Source organism: Ptychodera flava, chromosome 15 (genome assembly GCF_041260155.1).
Source record: "Ptychodera flava strain L36383 chromosome 15, AS_Pfla_20210202, whole genome shotgun sequence".
In the NCBI taxonomy this organism is placed as follows: Eukaryota; Metazoa; Hemichordata; class Enteropneusta; family Ptychoderidae; genus Ptychodera; species Ptychodera flava.
This window is the reverse complement of record NC_091942.1, coordinates 19,727,354-19,740,096: the sequence shown is the minus strand read 5'-3', so window position 1 is coordinate 19,740,096 and position 12,743 is coordinate 19,727,354. Positions and strand designations below refer to the sequence as shown.

Here is a 12,743-nt window from a genome sequence, read left to right as displayed (position 1 = left end):
GTTTATAGTATTTTATTGTTTCTGTTTCCGTCGAGCGGTAGATACGTGACCCCTACCCCATTGTTGAAATCCAAGATGGCGGCCAAGATGGCGGCAAAGATGGCGCCAAATGAACCCCATGGGACACGATTTGATTTTGGGAACATCAAAATTCATTAAATATAGACCCTAAGGATTACAAAAATGTAGGTTAAAAAAATACATCCATGGGGTGCATGGAACACCCACCTTCCGACCCGACTAAAACCACTAAAGTCTAAAGTTACTCTGTGAGGTTCAAAATGAGTCATCACAAGTGGTAGACCGAAAAATTGTAAAAGTGGGAGAGTCCCAATCTCTATCCCCGGGGAGCATTTTACCTGAGACCGAAAATGGACAGTTAAGATGTAAGGCTGATATTCGGGTTGTGGATACTTTTATTTCTTATGTAGATCCGTTTATCTTAATGAGGCCAAAAATAAATTGTGCTGTTCCGATAACATGGTTTTCAAAATAGGATGGGTAGGTCGGCAGGAATTTTTTTCCATAATATTTTAATTTTGAGTATGCATTTTTCAGGGGTTCAGGGCTATCAAACACTGACCACAACATTTCCAGAAAAATGTATCGTACATATAAAAGGAAAAAAAAACATAAAAGACATCCTCGTTCAAGCATAAATCGAATGCCAAGTAACGAACGCGTGTAGTTTACGATTTTTCTTTTTTCTTTTTACTTCCGTGTTTACGTAGCTCTAAAAAGTTTAGGGTCGGCAGGTAAAAAATCGGGTAGGTCGGGTTATCGGAACTGCGCACGTTTTTTGTTCGGCCTTAGATATTTGTAGTTTTGTCTTTGTTTAGTTTGTCAAAATATAATGATCAATCTGCCCACCGTCAAAATCTTCTCAGCAACAACTCACTCTGATACTTAGGGATCCGCTCGAATATTTTGAATGCGTTGAACTTTGGCTTTATGAGTTCTATATAGGGATGTTCCCATATAATTGCGTCATAAACATTGATTGAACCCCGCGGAAAAGCAACTAACTTCTCAGTTGAATTAATATTCTTCACTATTATGGTCGAATTGCACATGTAACGAGATATGTCCAAATAAATCGATAAACTGCGTTGGACCGAGACACTTTGCGCCGGGCTTAAATTGAACATTGTCATTAGCAATCCAACCATCTCTTCGTCCAAAATGGCGCCAACTGTGTCATATAATCGTGTTAGGTAATGTTCCGGATACAGAAAAGGTACGGGACGATATATTCTATGTCGATATGACGTAATCAGGTTTTGAAATTTTCAAAAAATCATATATATATGTTTTGTTTATGTTTCTTTTATTTATTTAGTTATTGTTCTGGTTATTGTTTTGCTAAATCGCATCTTTATGTCTCCCTGCACGATTGTTTGAAAAGTTTTGTCAGACGCTGTTGGCGCCAATTTGAATATCTCTCACCCTCCGACACGTTTCTCTTTTACCTTTCCAATTGACGACTCATACACAAACATCACATGCACAAAGCATGGGTGCTTACCCATCATCCATCAAATGCCATACAGGGTAGCCGCCAAATTTTGGCAGTGTTGTAACATATCGTTCAAACAGGCACGCAAAAGCATTCCCGCCAATTCGCACATGTATAGTTTTTTCCGGGCCGTTTCAATGTGACCGACGCGTAACTCATTCGCCAGTGTAGGAAAGTGCATTGCACGACGAGATTATGAGATTGCAAAGCCGAAATCGGAGATGTTGCAAGGGTGCAACCAAAGAGTTTTCGAAATTATTAGAGCGGTGGCGATTACCACAAAGAAGTGATTGTTTTTTTTTCTCTACAAGTGTATAGCATTCTTTGAACCATTCCACGAAGTCTCACCCAGTTGACCTCTGTGACCTCAAACACTCTCTCACCCAAATCTTTACGCACGACTTGCGATGAGTTAAGGGCTATTTTGATACTTTCTTCGACCTTTTAGAGACCGAATTACACACAATTACAAGAAATTTCAAAAATGGCTGATCTTGGATTTTTGGATAAAAACAGGATGAATAGGTGAATTGTACGAGCACGCGTGTCCAGCGATTCACGCCGACGATTGTGTCACATATGTATGGATACAATTTTGTAGTTAGTTTGTTTGGTTGTTGTTTTGCTTTTGACTGGAGGTCAGCCATTGGTCAGCCTTTTAACCTTGACATTACTCGGGATAACATCTGATTTGGGGGGTCAGAGGAGGTGGGGGTACAGCAGTGGCCGGACATGACGTAAGTGTTTCGCTGTTTATCTACAGTTGCGACTTAAACACGCTTACTTTTTCCAGAAAGAGGTGCGTCGGCACGGGTGAACACACTCGAATAGTAAAAGTTGAACAGTTTAATTGTGAATGGTAGAGCATGCGGAAATAAAGCGATTTATGGGACAGACTCCAACCAGTACAGGGCGAGCATGTTTAATTACAACTCGCATACGTGACATCTCTCAGCTTTTCCCCGCATATCCAGAAATGAAATCATGTAAAGCCGATCTTTGGATTATTAAAGTTGACTGAACTCAGAAAGATTATTTGATACTTAAAATATGCTCACTTCTTGCAAGTTCCGATCAGTTTGCAAGTAACTGCGTCAAAGACTGAAGGAATGTTAACTCCCATGAACCTTGCAACTTGGCTCCTATCTTCATACCTCGGTGATAAACGACATAGTGGCCAGGGATAAACCATTCAACAAGAGAGGTGATACAGACTGTAGAAATAGATTTTGGAGTATTTTTATGATATTAAAGTAATATTCAGTTATGTTTAATATTACGAGCAAACGTTTTGACATAATTCCCTGTTTCCGATTTTAACAGCCCTATATACCTTAACAAGTCAATCGGTGATTTTGTCTACATACATACATACATTTATACATACATACATACATACATATTTCCACATAGGACCTACTTAATCAATTTTGCAAGACTTTCGTTGTTTTCGTCATTTAATACGTCTTGAAAAACAGCGGCGCACTCGATATCACCTCGGTCAAGCCACTTTGCACTGTCAGAAATTTGAATCTTCTAAAAACAAAACGAAAGAGCATATGTACCAGCTTCCAGCATCCCCGATCAAATGCCGAGAAACGCTGGTCAGTTCACAACAGAAAGAGAACCTTGTTTTCGAGAAATTGGTGTTTTCAGGACCTCGCAGTGCACGATAATCTTAAAACACTGGCACAGACGAAACGTGTTACCAGCTTATGTTTCTTTTAATGCGAGCTGTCACACTCTACTGCCTGTTAACCTTTTTTTCTGTCAGTTCAAAAGGCGGACTCTTAAAACTTGTCGATGGACAGACAAAGAAAACGACACACCTGCACTATTACACATCAATTCGAAGATGAAAACACTTCTGGCTGATACCAAAAGACATTCCTCCGATGAAACCGCATCCGGAATCCTAAGCCGGAAATAAATCTGGCTCTGCACGTGCTGTATACGGTGTACTGCAACCCCTCCCCCGATCGTTTCTCTCTTGAGGAGTTCAAATATCAAAGACATTCCAGTTTACCTTCGGTTTAAAACAGATGCCTTTTTAGCTTACATCAACTGTCCCCAATTCAAAACGGGACAAGGTTGTTTCTCGCCGTCCTCCGAGGCCCTGTTGTAGAATTGGCATTCTCACAACCGAGTTACAAAGAGCTCATATCTAACCTAACCAGTTATATTTTCATCCAAACAGCTTTAAATCTTACAACTTGTAAATATGAATGAGTTCATGTTTTCACAAAAGCAAACAGTGTCTCTCTGTCGACGAAATAGTTGAGTTGGTTTTAGTATGTATGACCAGTCGCATTTACTGTCACATAGTATCTTAGGAAGATTAATTCATGGGGCACTCCTGGTCACATTTCGTTAACGGCATCTGAACCCATGTGGTACTCAGGCATGGTACTACTTTTTAGACACGAGGTAGCTTTCCTATCATTATCTGAATCCGAAATCAAGAAAATGGAGAACCTTTTTTTCCAAAAACAACTTCATGAACGAATCACTGTTAAATGCTGAGGGGCAATACTCCCACCACTTTATGAATAATTTTGTATTTTCCGATAATATTTTTCTCTTTCAATGATTTCTGCAAAATCGGTGTGTCGGTGTCAATGACAAGTACAAAAAAGGGGTCAGTGTTCTGATTTTCCGGGAAGGAGCGATCAGTCTGGCACTCCCGCCATCTCGGGAGCAGGGTAGTGAGAAACATGCTGGGTCTACTTTTTGCACGAAAAACAAGTGTTTCTGTAGACTAGATCTGTTTTGCTCATTGGCTCCAGATATGTACAAGAGGAAGTGAAAAAATTAAAACTTCTCTGACATGCGACGCCGTGTTTGTCGGCTCTCTTTAACCTGTGAATTTCGAGCAGTTCGTCTTCAACCACTCCCAACCCCCTCACTTTCGCCTCGCTTTCATACAAAACTTGGCCTACCTTGGTACGACGCGATTTGGATGGTTTCGGCGTGAGCGCGTCGGAAAAAGGAACACTATGATCCGCGCCTTGGAAACCTCGTGACTCTTTCCGCTGTTCCTTTTTCGCCTTGATCTCTCTGTGACTTCTAAGACTTGTTTCCGTCTCGGGTGTGTCCTGTATGGGAGTTGGGGAATGACCTAAGTGAAATGTCAACACTCGCTTCTTATACCAGCGGGCCTCGGGTTGCCTTGGTTGCTGCATGCATAACAACTCGTGCTCCTTGCCTCGTTTTGGTTACCCGCTGATGATCAGGGTGCTATATTTCACAAAGTTATGTCAAAACAACTTGCGGATATACTTAGGAGAGAGGACAGTGAATTTTGACCTGATTTCCCAGTGACCGACTGACTATACTCTCCGCTTCCAATCAGATATTCAATAACGCACATCTATTCACACTATCGTGCCCTTTTCAACTTCTACTTTCCATTTTCTTCCTTGAAATTTTTTTTTGACAGTTTTCTATTCTATGTTCTAATTTTTTCAGGGTCTATTTCTTGCCTTGGTCTCCAGGACCTGCGGTGGGAGCATTTTCACCGTTACCAATCATTTTTGTAATAATCTGTTCATGGATTGATCGATTGATTGGTTGATTTCCTTGCACGTTTTTCTTCGACATGAAATCATATATATATATATATATATATATATATATATATATATATATATATATATATATATATATATATATATATATATATATAAATAATATGACCTGTTTAGTTATATATGCTAGGACCAGTGTTCCGTTGTCTCTGAAATGCCAATCTCTGAATAAAATTTACACGGTTTTGTCCTTTTGTGGAACGCGATTTTAATAATCACCTATTGTGAAGCCTGAGCAAAGAAAGTTTAATATTTATGCGCAAGTTGAACAAATATTTCCCGCCAACAATTGTCATAAACGTCAAAACAAAGTAAATTAGAGGTGCGAAGCCAATATACATATTTACATACACGTTTATGCCATATCGTTGGCGCGCGACATCCGTCAATGGAAAGGGAACTTGAATTGAGAAAAGACAACTTCACGGATGCTGACTTGTAAATCTATCGGAGATCGAGCAAGTGGAGAAAAAAATTGAACAAAATTAAACAGCAGAGGTGACGAACACAATAAACTGATGGTTAAAAAAAGCAATTTCCCTTTGATATGTAGCATTGGCCAGGCGCCTGTTTCCGTTGAAATAATTCATCAGGCCGACGTTCACAAGCAATCTCAAAAGGGATTTTGTACACAGTCCTTCTTTGCATCATATAGCCCCACACAATCATATAGCCCAAACTTGTCCAATGATTTTAGACACCTAGCCTCTTAAAATCATTTCACGTCTCCCGAGCTGGGCTCGGTGTATAAATGGAAATTGTCCGCGCGGTTTGTTGTGAACGACTAAAAGTGGTCCAATTTTAGAAATATGAGTATGCTTACCGTTACCTCGGCTCGATAGGTTGTAGTCGCTCCTAGTATTTTGTATAAATTATATTTAAAAATGGAGGTTTAGACCGGTTTGTCAAAATACGCGATATTTGAAAGATTTCGCTCGAAATTCGTTTACAGAAATCTAATGACATTAAAATCATATAACAGTGTATGTCTGCAAATCTACGGCTTATCCCGATAATCGTCAGGATTTAATGCAAGGACTTTTTTTTATAAATATTTCACACATTTTATGTTTACTTCTCTACTTCCCATTCGGTTCCCTTTTACTAGGATTACTCTGTAAAGTCCGCCCTCCAACCACAATTTGATGTCGTCAAAAGCTATCGACAAAATGAGCTGATAAACATTCACAAAGTTAACATTTTAGAAAAGTCGTTTCGCTTTTGAGAATTTACATTACAGTATTCATAGCGAAAATTGACATCTTTCCATGAAGTTTATGGTATCCACCCTCGCTAGATTTAAAATTATTAAGAAATTACATAACGAAGAAAGTACATTTAAAGAGAACAAATTTCATATTCGGTATATTTCCAAACCCCTCCCCGAGTTGTAATTACAATATTTCCATGTACACGCATTGTAACGTTTACAAAATTGCTCCTCAATTCTTCCTCTCCCTCTCTGCGTGTTAACCTAAGGCAGAAAGCGCCCGGGGACACAAATCGGTCTCTCAAACTTTTACATTCTTTTTGATAACACTTGCGGGGTTCATTTACAAGCTCTTGGTGTAAGAAAACTTTTCACGGCTTAGTTTTTCGAAATTCGAAAATTTTATTTGTCTCTGTAGAGTTAACGCAGGGATGGCGGCCATCTTGAATTTTAAATATTGGTAAATCTTGAGGTATTCGTTTCCCTAGTACCAAAATTTGATCGGTGACTCCCAATTTTTATTCTTGAGTTTTGAAAGAGAATGATTGAAAGATTCCTCAAGGAAAATTTGAGCAAAAGTTTAAGTCTTTCACTTTTGAGACGCATACTACCTTAACAGGGAACTGGATTGGGCGACCGAGTACATATCATAGGAAAACTGCCATTCCTTTTCATGACCCGGATGTGCTTCATAGCCAACGTTTAACTTATACAATGCAATGCAGTGTTGCGATTTTGTTGTTTGTCTTTTTTATGTTCTTGTTTGTTAAGGACCCATAAAGATAGAGTTTTTGGACTTGTGAGATAATGATATACCTGACCATCTCATCGATTTCGCACTATTTGTTAACTTCACACACACTTACGCAAACCCGGGCCGAGTCCGTCACCATGGATACAAACAAACCCAACGTAAACACAACCACTGAGCGTGACCGGAGCACAGCTTCAAAGAAACCCCCGAAATGCCAAGGGTATATGGAATTGCCCGGGACCGAGTCATCAAACGATGCGCCGTTGGAAGAGAACATTTGAAAGCAGAGCGACTCGGCTGGGATGAAAACGAACGGACCCGTGGCTGCCCATTAACGGTATCATACATGTAAAATATTCGTCCCATGGGCACGGAGCATAAGTTGGACGTATGTGCTCATTGTATATATTCCGTCGATTAAATTAATCCTAATTAAATTGTGCTCTCGACTCTATAGAAACTTAAGCCAGAGGCAAAAGCCTCATTAAGGTTAGTGAATCGTCCCTAAAAAGAAAGACACACAGGAAGAGATCTAGAAGGACAGTTCGTCTTCCCGCCCTGTGACTTTCTCTACATCTCCTTTCCCTTTTTATCAACTCTTTTTCCAATAAATGAAACCTGTGAACTGTTTCTCCCGCCAGAATTAAAACTACTCAAGGAGCAAATTAGTTACCGCTTCTATGCGACCCGCGAGAAGTGCGTCAATTATGAATATTGTCAGTCACGTGATACCCATTCTGCATGGCGGGATGATGATAACACTCATCCCGCCAAAGCGAATTGCTGTAGGCGGGAGCACCTTTGTGAAGTCGTACGACTTTGTGCCTCGACAAAAATATTTGGCGGTTGCTTTGAAATGCCATCGGCAGTTTTATGATACTTGAGGTTATTCAGGGAGCGTGGAATTTTTCATTTAATGAGAAAATTATGACCTTGTGAAGGTCAACATTCACAGGGTCTCGAGGTATTCGGCATGCCAGCGCTAATCGTTTTCAAAAGTCCCTCGACCTTCCCCGTTTCGAGGCTATACAAGGTAAAGTCAAGTGCCCGAGGACGGCCGAAGCGTGCACGAAGACGTCCGATCGTGCTTCGAGGTGGTCTTTTACACGTGCGGTCTGTTTTTGGTACAGATACTGTAGTTGACACATGCGAGACGACACTCGTCGCAAATACTAGAAGAGCCAAATCGGTACTGTCAGCCCCGATAGGTTCGCTGAAACCCGCTGTCTTTTTTGGTAGGTGGTCCATGATGGACGGCCCTGTAGGTGTGCATAAACCATAAAAACCCAACAGGTACACATGTAAAGCGCAACCCAATGTAACCCCGACAAAATGAAAGTACAATGATTTTATGAAGTGCCAACAGAGCTCTTTTTAAATGCCCCATGGGTACAAATTTAGGAGAAAACTCTAAGAACAACAATGTCTGTTTGACAAATAACTGTCAATAATTGGTTAATCTCAGCTGAATAGATTTAATTGCGAGTTGATCAAAATATGATGAACTTCCCTTCTGCGCATATTGAAATTATGAACTGCAAAAATAGATTCGTTTGGGGAAAAAACAGATCCGAAACCACAAAGTTAATTGTGCGCGTACACCTGTTCAAGCGACGGGTAATTACCTCAGCCGAGGATTTCGTTGGTGGAACTATTCCGAAAAAAAAAAAGAAACAAAATTACCCGGCTTGCTAAAGTCATGAGAAACGGGGAATCTCAGTCTGATAATATAACACAGTTTATTCTTTGCCTTTTTTGCGTATAAAAGATCTCAGCAACAGATATGTATGGAGGGTCTTGTTTCTGCTGTGGTTTGTTGGCAAATTACGGTAACGCAGGGTATTACATATATCTGAGCGGTTTAAGTCTCGAAATCTCACTTCCTTGCGTGTGTGTGTGCGCACGCCTCTGTGTGTGTGTGTGCGCGCGCGCGTGCGTGTGTGTATTTGGTGTACGCATGCGTTGCTTCTCATCCGACACGACCACCACGTCACAGACGTAAGGCCTCTGAGATTGCTTGGAGCAGCCGAATGCCCCTACCATCCAACCCCTACACACATACACAGTCGCGCATGTGTATACATGTCGCCTTGGAAAACTGACGGACTGTTTCCCCGTACCGCGCTACAGTATGATTTATCGTCTCCTGTTAAAGGTGTCAACAATCTCGTTACGAGCTAAGGCGTGTGATCCCTAAGTGAATACTTATTGCACATCTCGACAAGTAATAAGGTAGAAAATGGAATTAAATACCTACGTGGGTTCTTTACTCCTCAATTAAGTACCTCATCAACTCATCTTGGAAGAATATATTTATACGTTGGATTGCCTTTTAATATGTCTGTAGTAAGTCCATAGATTAACTGTTTATGTGATTTGACTAATGTTGAAATTTAATTATTTTTTATCGTAGAAAGTAGTAACGTCTGCTTAACTCCTTGTCAGATTCAAGACGCGAGGCGATCAATTGCCCCGTTCTTCGTTAAAGTTTGAATTATAAGATATCGCGTTGCTTGGTTGCAATGGAGGCTCCCTGTAAACTGATGCATTGTGGTCGTGCAATCAGATCCGACAGTATTGCATAATAAATGGGAAATGGTAAGTAACCAGAATGAGCCGGGTATTGGCGGCCTCCTAAATTCAAATATAACATGAGTGAATTCTTTGAACAAGAGTATGTTTCAGTCGTTGGCATATGACGCGCCGTCGCATTGATCCGCTGATCGTAAACATCTCTCGTGAACCGAACGAACCAAAATGCATCTCCAGTCGACGTATCGCGAACGCTGAGAAATATACACCATGCCAGACAGAAACATCAAGAGGGCGGGTGCACTAAACTGAGAGAAAAAGGACCGCCAGGCACACGCGTTCTTGTTACGTGACTCAATTATCGCTTTGCCCGTGTGTCTCATCAATCTTTCAGCTTGTCACTGAGCTACACTACTCTCAATTATGAATCGTTCTTATTTCCATAGCAACAAACGGACCATGCTAGGGTGTGCCAATCGTGTGGAATTCAACAAATCGTTTTGCAACTGACAGATTAAATTTTAAATTCTCTCCCCTCCCTCTCTCCTCTCTCTCTCTCTCTCTCTCTCTCTCTCTCTCTCTCTCTCTCTCTCTCTCGTGTGTTAATCGTCAGTAATTAAAAACCACACCTTTCGTTCCTTCCTCATTTACCGTAACATAATCTTGTAACATCTGTTAAATTACTCGAAAAGTCACTACGAAAACTCTTCCCTCTTTCTCTTGTTATTATGTGAATATTAGAATTCATTTCCCAAATCGTGCAAGCGCAACATGTGTTCGCTGTGAAGTGCGAATGCGTAAGCGAGTTTCGTGAGCAGGTGGGAGCCGTCATTGTCTGAGAGTCTGATAGGGTCGGGCCGAAATGCCTTGTTGTGCATATTTAAAACATAGTCTGGGTAAAATGACATCAACCAATTGAATTTTTTTTTATCGTGGCCTATCACAATTTATTAGTGAGAAACGGGTAGCCGTGTCAACGAATAATGCCCATTGCTAATTAATTTCCCGCGCCGAGGAAATTCTGCGTTGATATATGTATCCGTGTAGACTTGATTACCTGGTAAGTAGCCAGTCTGTATTGTGATAAATTGCCACGATCTTGTGTTGACTCGCAGCGGTCCACCTCCATGGCGTCGGGAGTCTCTGCTATGCCGGTTTAATAGCTGCAATTATTCCTTGTGTTTTTGTGCATGGCAGAATGTATACCTTTCTTAAAATGTGATTTTCAAGTCCTTACTTGACCAGAGACTCTCTTATAATAGCGATAACCCAAACGAGACTCACGAGCTTGCCGTCCGTGGGAAGCTGAACGCGCTGCACATCAACGACACACCCTCGAGGAGGTGAAGTGAAACTGCGGTGTTTCATAGCGATAACGCCACAAAAAAAAACTAATTTGGAACGTTACAGCTGCTGGCCATTCGTAAAAAGGCGATGAAATGTTCGAATTGTTTTCACTAAAATCATTTTGCGTTGGCAACTGCATCCGTTGCAATTCACTACAAAAACATCAGCAGAAAATTCACGTTCATCTGATATGCGATGCGGAAGTTATTGTCACTTAGAAATGAGAACGGATTTCGACATAAGGCTTAGATGGAGTTTTGAAATTATTTAAGGAAACGTGAACCATATGGAACACACGCACCTGCCCGAATACAGACCTGTTCGCATTGCTCACATATAAACGGAAAAAAATGCACTTTCGGTTTGCTGGCTGAGCGTGTCACCCGCTGGGACTTGTCGACGTTACAGCGGCTTACAAGAAGATTACTCAACACGGTTTGGCCACACACACACACACACACACACACACACACACACACACACACACACACACACACACACACACCACACACACATGCAGTATAACGTAATTGTAGTTTCGTGAATAACCGCTTCGGGCAGTCACGGAGATTACTCTGGTCGACAAAATGATGATTAGACAGATATGCAAATGCTTGACGTCCAGCAAACTATATTCTTGGGAACTGATATAGACCATGCTATGAGTATCATGGTCCAGTGTCTTTTGTTTACGTTCCTGTAAAGCAAGCTCTCTTTCGCATTGCTCATTTAAATGCAATTAGTAATGATCTGATTACTTGCAATGATTTAATCTCTCATTTAAATCAATAATCTTCGCATTTTTTTCCTGCGTCGTGACCGTGACAGCCCGTGAGCGCGAGCAAAGTAAGTTTTTGAGAACAAACCTAACACGATCCTGGCGATTCTAATTTCTTAATCGTCGTAATATTAATTCGTTTCTGCGAAAGACTGAATGCATTAGCTAATTCGATAGGTAAAATCAAAAGTGGACATACGTACTTTTAATTATGCAAGCCACGCCCATCAATAAGTCATCTCTGATGACATTCCTAAAAAAAGTCATCGTTCAGACATACCTTAAAATCGTTGGGTTTTTAATTTTTAAAACCAACATATATAGTCATGTCAATAAAGAGAGTTAGTTTATAGTGACAACTTTGTTTAGAATTTTCGAAGTTGACAGAGGAAAAGTGTTTATACAAACTGAGCTGTTCAAATTTTTAAGGTTTAGGAAACTGCATGAGATGTCAATGCGATGTTCGCAAACAGCATAAAGATGCACTTTCGGTTTGCGGTCTTTCATTCACCGAGATGCTGCTACATTCAACCGTGAATGGCGGAACAGAGAGGCAGATTTTGAGCAAACGGTAAAAAACCTTGTTGCGCAGACAACCTACAAACACGCTCAGAAGTGAAAACAACGAGGAGTTTGTGCTTACCTTGGAGGGCAAAAAATCCGCAAATCTGATCTGCCACGTGGTATGTATGTCCTGAGCGGTAACACACAAGGTGCAGTCACTGTGACGTATTCATTAAAAGACCTCTCCGGTTCCCCTCCTCAATACAGACTGAAAGGGTGCTACTGTGCGCAGGTCTGCGGGGGTGATGCAGGGAGTCACGTGACCACCAGGTCTGATCTCGAATGCGGAAGTTTAGCAACGCTTGAGAAGCATGCCATCTGGCCCACGTTGTTAGGAAAAAAAACATCACTTTGGAAGGCGGGCAACAGGTATTAATTGACATCGTAATTGTTTTCATAGTGCAAACAACAATCGAAATAAATGATATGAGCATTATGAGAAAACAGACCACACG

At 40.9% G+C, this 12,743-nt stretch overlaps 1 protein-coding gene across 4 annotated transcripts in view; it reads right to left on the bottom strand.

Moving 5' to 3' along the window:
- LOC139151451 (uncharacterized) overlaps positions 1 to 12,517 on the bottom strand; it is a 53,216-nt gene extending 40,699 nt beyond the window's left edge. Inside the window, exon 1 of one of the 4 annotated variants that reach the window (XM_070724274.1) lies at positions 12,368 to 12,517. The gene's annotated coding sequence lies outside the window, so the exon portion shown is untranslated. Of the gene's footprint in view, positions 1 to 4,455; positions 4,645 to 12,367 lie in introns of those variants that run through there. The other 3 variants (XM_070724272.1, XM_070724273.1, XM_070724275.1) reach the window with 3 other exon arrangements.
- Between the last annotated feature and the right edge of the window lie 226 nt (positions 12,518 to 12,743).